This window comes from Stegodyphus dumicola, chromosome 3, assembly GCF_044657685.1.
Source record: "Stegodyphus dumicola isolate Sdum_Otavi_A_Nest chromosome 3, ASM4465768v1".
In the NCBI taxonomy this organism is placed as follows: Eukaryota; Metazoa; Arthropoda; class Arachnida; order Araneae; family Eresidae; genus Stegodyphus; species Stegodyphus dumicola.
In genome coordinates, this window is record NC_140770.1 from 58,577,472 (window position 1) to 58,587,372 (window position 9,901).

The 9,901-nt window shown below is 30.3% G+C and overlaps 1 long non-coding RNA gene across 1 annotated transcript; it reads right to left on the reverse strand.

Moving 5' to 3' along the window:
• Nucleotides 1-2,860: 2,860 nt before the first annotated feature.
• On the reverse strand, nucleotides 2,861-8,699 carry LOC146998000 (uncharacterized). Its single transcript, XR_015040209.1, has 3 exons — nucleotides 8,626-8,699; nucleotides 6,002-6,091; nucleotides 2,861-2,995 (listed from the first exon to the last, which is right to left on the reverse strand). It is a non-coding gene; the product is annotated as an uncharacterized LOC146998000 (long non-coding RNA).
• Between the last annotated feature and the right edge of the window lie 1,202 nt (nucleotides 8,700-9,901).

Sequence of the window (9,901 nt, forward strand, 5' to 3'; positions counted from 1 at the left end):
TTTCATTCCGGTTTCATATCTCATTTTTTCAAACCATAAAGCAGTAGATTTAGAGGTATGAATTGTAGCCTTGACCTGATGGAACTTAATACATTCAAGATCTTTTGGATAAAGAGATGAAATTTCGTCTTTTAATACAGGTGTTTAAAGTTTTTTCTGATTGTAATCCGAATTAATTTTGATATTTGTTTCTACTTTCCTTATTCCCACATAGCACTAAAACATCCTTGGGATATCCCAAGGATGTTGCTCGCGCGATATGCGCACATCCTCAGGACATCCCGGAATATCCTGCGAACCTCCTAAACACCTCCTCCCGAGTGCTTAAATGTCACATCCCGGGATATCCTCAGGACATCCTAACCAAGTTCCATCGACAGCGTGCGGGATGTTATTAGGATATGAACTCCTACTTACATCCTCAGGACATCCCACAAACCTCCTAAGCACGTCCCATTATATCCTAAAAACATCCTATCTATGTCCCATCGACAGCATATGGGATGTTATTAGGATTTAAAGTCCTACTTACTACATCCTCAGGACATCCCAATTTCCTCCTAAACTCATCCTCCTGAGCGCTTAATGTCACATTCCAGTATATCCTTAGGACATCCTATCTACGTCCCACCGACAGCGTATGGGATGTTATCAGGATTTGAAACACTAGTTACAATATCCCTTTAACCTCTTAAATACATACTCTCAACTGCTTAGTGCCACATCTCAGGATATATACAGAGGAAAATTCCAGTGAAAGTATGTGAAGGTGTGATGATCTAAAACCTACTTTTTTTTACACAGATAGTCTCAAATCGTTCTCCTACGGTTACTATGGAAAAATCAGAAATGTTGAAAATATTTATACAACTTATTTTGTTTTTAACTCTGAATTTGTGAATATATTAAAACTGAGCAAGGAAATTAAAATGAATTATTAATACAAAATATTAAAACTGAAAATTTTGCTTTTATTTTTAAGATATTAAAAATCTTTTGATCATTTTTAAACGTCCAATAGCCCCCAAATTGAATTATTTATAATTAAATTTTACAAAATCAGTTTCTAATTTCAGTTAATTTGTATTAAAAATCGAATAATAAAATTACCCATTTAATAATCTTTACATAAATGAATCATCTTTCTTTAAAAAATGTAAGGAATGTATAGTGTTTTGATGACACTGTTGGGAAATTGTTAAAAGGAATAAATTGTATTTAACTAAATCAATTCCTAGCCTCAGAATAAATAAATATGTTTTCGTAACATGAGAATGCTGCAGGCTTTTTTATATATTTAATATTTAGTTGTAAAAATTTGACATTATGTTAACAATTCTTTATATCATTCAAAAGGTAACTCAAGAAGCTCTTCTAAAATTCTATCTTTCTGCTCACACAATTAAAAAAAATCTGAAAGGCCTCAGATTTTAGCAGTCACTCAAAGAGGCTAAAAGTTTATGAATGCATAGATTATCAATACAGATGGGGCAGTGGAAATAGCAAAACATTTTATAAGATACTGACACCAGAAAGTTATATATCTTCTATATATTTGAAAAATGAAGAAATATGTTATTATGTAGAAATATTAAAATGTTTTCAATTAGATGCATTTTAAATCAATCAGATTAAAAATTAAAAAAAAGCATTGTTAAGAACTGTGTGTAATGCTTTTAAATAGCTTGGCTTGTTAGTCAATAATATATTAGATTTTAAAGGTAAATATGTTAAATTTTGCCAAATGGCAAGACTTGAATGAAAAGCGAAACAAGTTTATGACTGACGATATGAAGTCACATTTCAAAACTAATAGCCCTTTTAGATTTAAAAAAAAAAAGTTCTGAAAATGATTTGCAATGGTTCATAGGTATTATTTTACGCAAAATTCAGTAAAATGAAATTTACTCGTTGAAATCAGCACCAAATTAAACTTTGTAAATTCTAGCGCATGTTAAAGGTTGTCTCATCCAGAATTTTATTACTAACTATTCATTTCAGAGCAAAATAAAACAGTAATTGCCATTTATATGACAATCAATATCAAAAATTTAAATCTGCATTTTACGCAACACAGAAAAACTTCAAAAGATCTACTGTTTACCATGCAATTAAGGCATTTTATTCTGCTATCAACTCTACCAATTATTAATTCCATTAAGTATATTCAGTTTACTCTTTCTGCTCAATATATGCAATGTAAAATTTTCCATAAATTTAATTAATTCATTTTATTTTGAGGTGAGCTTCTATTCAACTCTCAATGTCAACGAGAATGTTTAGATCATTTTTTATTCGGTCTCAAAAGAGAAATCAAAATACGTGGATTTATGTACGTGTATTTATGAATCAAAATACATGAGAAATCCCAGTGAGAAAAGCACTGCTACCTTAAACTGTGATTATATATAACAAATGCAGTGAATTATAGTTAAAAAATAGTGAAAATATTTATATTTCTGAACTATTTCATATATAACATTTTCGGTTTCGCATATGTGGCAATTTAAGAACTTTTTTACGTATACCAATTTTTTTGAAATATCTGCAAATTTTTGTATCTTCAAGGAAAGCTTATTCTTTCACCTTTAGTATATAAGTAATGGTAATTTACCAGATAAAATTACTTAATGGGGAATACAGAAAAATATCTAACCACTTACCTTTGTGACTTCATCTGAAAGAGACTAAAAAAGTAGTTCAGCTAAATATGCTATAATAAATATTTATAATAATGCTAAATTATGCAATATCTATTAATATGACAAATTTTTGTAAAGCTATTTATTTGGATGAAAGATAAATACATTCAGAAATTTATGGCACTATATTATGATTAACAGAGGAAAAACACTTTTCAAAATTCAAAATATTTTTATTAATCCAATTTATCACATTTTGTTTGAATTCATGAAAAACAATCTTATATCCATGTATTCTTATGTATATAAGAATTCTTGATAAACTGGATCTCTGTCATTGCCTTTCACAGCACCTAAAATAAAAAAAACACTCACAATTACTATATGTGAATATAATTCATAATTAAATTTAAACAAATGACTATTAGAATGCAAATTAAAGGAAGCATTTAAAATATTTTAACATTTAGTACCTATAAACAGAGTAGCAATTATTTGATTTTTCGATTATAGTAAAATAAACATGGGGGATGCCTTTTAAAATTTTTTATGTCAGAAAATAAACTCAAACCACCAGCTGGACATATGAGCAGTTTTATCAATCAGCCACTGGTAGGTAACCTGGATACTGAATCAACATATAAAGTTGCCAAGATAAAGAGAGAAACAAAATTATGATAATCACATCTTACCTATTCATAAAACTATTTTAAATTTAATGTGTAGGCAAGTCCAAAAAGAGTGAGAATGAATTTCTTTTGCAACACAAAGTAAAGTCCTGCAGGAGCAAAAAAAACTTGTCTCATGAGATTGGCAAGTAAAAAATAATTAACTGCATCTGGTAACATTTATCTGACAACACATAAGTAATTGTTAGCTACGTGCAGAAAATAAAATCTGATCAGGGGCGTAGCTAGAGGAGGGCAAGGGGGGCATCTGTCCCCGGGTGCAGAATCCAAGGGGCGCCAAACTGATGTTAGAACATTTTAGAATTAAATGGTTTCCATCCTTGGCAAGCAGTAGGGGGCGCAAAATCTTCAGTTGTCCCTGAGCGCTGAAAACCCTAGCTATGATTCTGAATCTGATCATGTTAATGCAATTTTAAACTTTTGAATTTAACCGCAGAAATTTACCAAAGAAGTACTTGTAACAGTAGTAAATGAAGATGTGGCTAATCTTTACTGTATGGTACACCTTGGTTTCTGACTGAAAAAAAATTGCAAAGTGGTATTGGTTGTTTGTGAAATGTGGAAGCCCATTGCGTCAAATAAGTTTTTCGGTAACCCTAATGTTGATAATGTTGGTGAAAGTAGCCTTTGGGGGGAAAAAAAAAAAAAAACTTTTTTTTTGTCAATAAAAAGGAGTTATTTCTGCAAATATTGCCAACGTGCTGTGATAAATTTAGTTTTGGGCTACTTTTTTTAATAGTAAACCTTTTGTACGGTCCCAGGTTTTTGGTTCTTACCATTCTTTTCAATTGCTGTGTTTGGTTGCACGGAAGTGGTATGGTCTTGTATTTTGAACATGCTATTTATTATTTTGGTGTGGGTACCATCGTTTGAGTATGTCTGAGGTGACTAAGAGACAAAAAATTTAATTGATTTGCTTACCTGGAGGATGGTGGTGGGAAGCCTAAACATATGCATGTGAAAAAAAAGATATGTTAAAAAAATGAAGTTTCATTTATTTTTTTGTCTCTGTGTGTTAATTTTTGTTAGAAGATTTGTTGTTTATTGTTTTTATGTTAGGAAATATGTATTTTTGGTAACTTATTCCTCTCTGTGTATTTTTGGTTGTCTGTGTGTTAAGACAGTGGTGAATTTTTTCTGGTAACTATGATATTTTTAACTTTCTGATTTTCTTAAAGTGAAAATAGATCAATGTGTACATGGACAAAGTTAAGGCCCAGTTTGTGCAGTTCTCTGTTTTAATAGGTCGATGTGTACATGGACACAGAGTTTGTGTATGTCTTTGACTTCTTAGTTTGGTTTTGTGTAGCGGCCACCTTGAAATTGGTGCCGATCCTCTCAGGTGACGATCTTGATATTAAAAAAAAGAAACGATTCGCCAAGGGTTACAGTAGAGTAAATTTTTACCAAAGATGTTCTACCATAATCACCATTTCAGTGGTTTAAACACTAGTGGAGCAGTATGCAGAGATGAAGATTTGAGTTTTGTTTACACAGCATGATGGTTTAGGCACTCCAGCCATTACAGTGAACAAAATTATAATAAACACAGCCACAATAATTGTCTATAAATATTGATGTATAACACTGCATTAACTAATATATTTCTTATGCTAGTATATACAGAATCCTTAATCGAAGGGAAAATCAGAAGACTGTGCATTCATTTTCCTTTAACTGAAACATGGATTTGACCATACAAATCTCAGTCTTACGGGACATGCCACACTATGCAGATAGACAGTAAAAAGTGCTTGTGTTGTTTTTATTTGTTAGAGGTATGAAATAAATATACTTCTAGATTTTAATTTTTTCTTTTCTTGTTTTACATTTGGATTACCTATCAAAAAGTAAGGAATTTTGATACTATTACAATATCGGAGTTAAAATAACAATTATTGGACATGTTAAAGTAATGAAAATTTTAAATTAGGTTAAAAAGTAACCCTTAATGTGGCATATTTCTGAATTAAACTCTATCGACATTAAAAACAACAAAACGTCCCTCTTTATTAAGGACTTTAATTAATTAATTTTAAATATGGAGAGCTATGAATGAATTTTTTCCCTTGCATGTTATAATAACTGAAACAAAATTACTCTGATACAGTCAAAATTTCTAAACGCAAGTACATAAAATTTACTTTAGCAATTTAAAGAGATGAGACACACTGAACACATGAATAAATTTCTATCAAAGAATAATTTATTAAATTTGGCCCGTTCCATAGTAAACTTTAACCATTAGATTACATTATTACACCATGTTATCAGTTTGAAAAGCAAGTCATATGCCAGATCTTGGATGTAAAAGAAATGCACAAAATAATATACAGATTATTGAAAAATGATGTATACCAATGTTTATAGATATGATTAAATGTAACAGAAAATTTACTATCACAACCACATTTTTAAGTGAAATGTATTATTTTAACATTTTACAATATTTAAGGTATGGCATTAAATGCAACATTATGTGCCTGGATATAAGTTAATAAATTTAAAAAAAATAATAATAATAATAATCAAAGAATGAATGTCATGAAAAATTTCAAAAACAAGCAGAATTTAATTTAGAAGACCTTTATACACTTATGATAAATAAATTTGAGAATTCTTCACCCAAAATTAAATTATAATTAACTAAATAAAACCAGTTTGACTGACCTTCTACAAAATCCTTCAGCTGCAATTTTTTCTAGCTTGAAAACCAAATTCTTCTCCACATGGTAATAACATCTTAACCAGTTGAAATTCCTGCAGAAAGTTTGATAACACAGTAATAGAATTAATAGAATAGAAAAATTAACACAAAAGTATAGAACATAATTTAAACTTAACATTATTACAAATTTTGGTGCTTTCTGACTATCTGCAAAGCTTTGAAAATTGGCAAAATGGTTAGTTTATGGTTCATATCTACTGCTCTGTTCACAAGTAGTAATTCAAATAAGCACTTTATAAGAAACAAGAAATTTTAGGATGCACACACACAAAAATATATACATTGGGTCAATATTCACATATTTTTCATTCAATGGAACACTATTCAGAAATAAAGATTAAATATAAAGCATGTAAATACATGTGTGTGGTATGCATATTCATAGTTTGCTGTTGTGTGCATACTCTTGCTGTTTTAGCATAAGTTGAAGCTGTGAGGGCAGATGATAAAGTATCAGAATTTTTCATGTATAAGAAAAGATTGCCCTGACAATAGTATCTCAATTGTTTAGCACTGACATTTACATAGCGCATTAGAAATATATAGTAATATATGTATAATAAAAAGATAATTGCATATTATTAATTCATTTTTTTAAATGACAAACTTTAACAATTCTTTCACATATAATTAAACAGAATTCTTTCACATGAACATCTAAAATCCATTCTTAACTAAAGAATAAATAATAAAACCATGTAAATTTCTTATCAAGCCCATTATTTCCGAAATGTCTACTTCTGAAAGTTCCCAGCATTTTCAATATATTATTAAATTACTAAACTAAGCATCAATGATCGTCATGTTCAGTAATGTGGCAATATCTTTCACACTTCTTTGTTACCACAAGTAACAAGTAGGCTTCAATAAATCTTTAACTGTTACATGATACTTTTGTCTAAAATTTGTACAAATAATAAAATTAAATGAGCTCTTTATAATATGCTCAAAGAAATAATTTTGTATGAAAATTTGTATGTTATATATTGGCCTGATTAATGATTCAGGAAATAATTCGGGTTTTCAAAGTGCTTCCAATAATTCAAATTTCAGCTTGTGTCAAAATAAAATCTATAACACAAAGATAAGCAAATTTCCTTATGAACAATGCATTTTAACATTATTCAATCACTGGCAATCACACAGTACTGATTGCTTCAATAAACATGACTGTAACTGTGTTATTTAAAAGACTGTAATGTTTTAATTATTTCCTTAATTAAAACATTACAGTCTTTTCCTCCTTCTAACACCAAAAGAAAACCCAGATAAGAAATATAAATATATCAGTAAAAATAAATTATATTATTGAATGACACTTTACATTAATTACACTTATGCATATATTATTTTATTATAAATTATTTCAAAATCAAAGAAGAGAAGGGGGAGAAACTTTAATATTGACATTTCTAAAATGATATAAACATTAATCATTTAGTACAGTTTGTTATTTCAGGCAAAAAGAATTCACTTTTCTGGATAGCATTTGTATTTCCATCTCACTTTCAATGAAACATTAAGATAAATGCATATAATTTAAACACCAGTTTATTTTATTTATCAGACAGATTATGTCAACTCGAAAAAAACCTATCAGTAAAATTCGGTAGTAATAATTCCGAATGTTAGGCAACTTGCAAGATTCAACAAAAATTATCAATCCTTTTATTATAATGACAATACTACAGTAACATGAACATAAAATTAAACTGCATATAACTATAAAATAAGCCAGCATATAATAATGGTGCATTAGTTTCTAAAACAATGGGCTCGATGAAAAAATACATGTATTATGGTAGCTATTCATATTCTTCAGCTTTCCTAATATTCTCATGTTCACTTTACATAACTAAAGTATCTAAAACACAATAAAAATGCAAACAATATTTATGAGAAAATGTTAAAAGCAATCATAAGCATTTGATTGAATGACCATATTTTGTCTTCCTGCAAGTCGAATCTTAAAATGATATGCAGTTTGAAAAATGCTTAATCCTTTTATAAAATATTCAAAAAAGATTAAAAAAAGGTACTGTTCTGTTATCAGGACCGGGTTCAGAATTGTATTTATGTATGCTTGTATATTTGTATGTCTACATATACACATCTATGCACATATTTACGAACACAGGTTCATACATTTGCGATTCTGGTCCCAATAACAGAACAGTACCCCTAAAAAAACTTGAATTACAAACTAGATTAAGATAATGTTTCAACCATACATATTTTGGACAAAACAATGCAAACTCTTATTTTTATACAATTGTTCAAACTATTTAACATAAATTTATTGCTGCAATAAAATAATAAGCAATCTGATCACTCATATTATTTTGAAACTGAATGCATTAGACTAAAAAAAATTCAGTCATAAACATTTGGATAGCAGGGCAAATTAGATATTTGAAAAGACAGCCAGCCATTGAGATACACGTAATTCACGACAGAATGGTAACAATTCATAAAGCTGTGAAACATTTAACTGTCAAAATGACATAAATAACATAAATTCGAAAAGCAAAAAAAGTAAACATACAAGTATTGCAACTGAACTTACCTTTCATTCAACAAAAAATATCCATACAAGTTAACCTCATGACGCAGCCATTTTGGATTTCGTTTCAAATCAGACAGATGTTTACGGATTTGCGGAAGAATACGAGGAACTAGTAGTTTGCCGGATACGATGTGCAATGACGCGAAAGAATATAGTTCTGTAGAACTTCCTACATTATTCCGTAATAAACAGTACTATTTCCTAATTTTTTCTTTATCTAATTAATTAATTAATAGGGAAATAGTTAAGTAATGCCGAATTCATTTTTAATGAAATGTAAAATTTTGTATGTATGGGACGACCACCTTCCGTCCAATATTTCTGAGAATATAAACAACTTTTGGAATCTGAGAGTATCAGTAAATAAATATATAGAATATCGCCTCTCAAACGACCACTTCTGAAAGTGACCAATAGTTCTGAGATTATAAATAAATATTGATATTAAGCATTATTTCTATAAGACGACCATCTCTATATAAGACCAAAGTTTCTAGAATCCTGGATAGTCATCAGAGATGTATCTTTACTGCGAAATTATCGCACGACTGTAATTCAATATCAATAACAGATCGCGCGATTGAAAAACATTTTCTATCCTGTAATTAGAGGAAAAAAATTTTCCTTATGAGGTATTTCTCCCGCTTTCCTAGCGTGCCTTCGTGGTGTAATAGTTCTGCACGCTGGCCCGGTATTTCAGAGGTCCGTGGTTCGATTCACGGCGAAGGCGGTTAAAAAAAAGTCGGCCTTTAAAAAGAGAAGTAATATAAGGTATTTCTCCCGCTTTCCTAGCGTGTCTTCGGCCCACCAGCGGCCGAGCGGTAAAGTCGCTGAACCCTGGTAGTGCGATCCGAGGTTGGAATCCCGCGAACGGGCTGGCCGCATGGGTGTTTTCGTGGTTTTTCCCACGTGTAACGTGTATACGAGCCAATTTCCCTTAGAAAGTCCTCCACGAAGACATCCCTTCCCTTAGGCAGATAGCCCTAGTGTGCTTTGCCATAATTAAATACACCACCACCACACCTAGCGTGTCTTCGTGGTGTAGTGGTTCTGCACACTGGGCCGGTATTCCAGAGGTCCGTCCTTCGATTCCCCGCGAAGGCAGTTGCTAATTTTTCATGTTTCCTGCTTCCAAAAAAATACCTAATGTCTCTATACCCAAATTTAAAAAAAAATTCTTTTCCGTAATTAAATATATATATATATCTAATTTTACCTATATTTGTAGTAGGGTTTGTAATCTGTAAGTAATTATACATGTAATTTATACATTTTT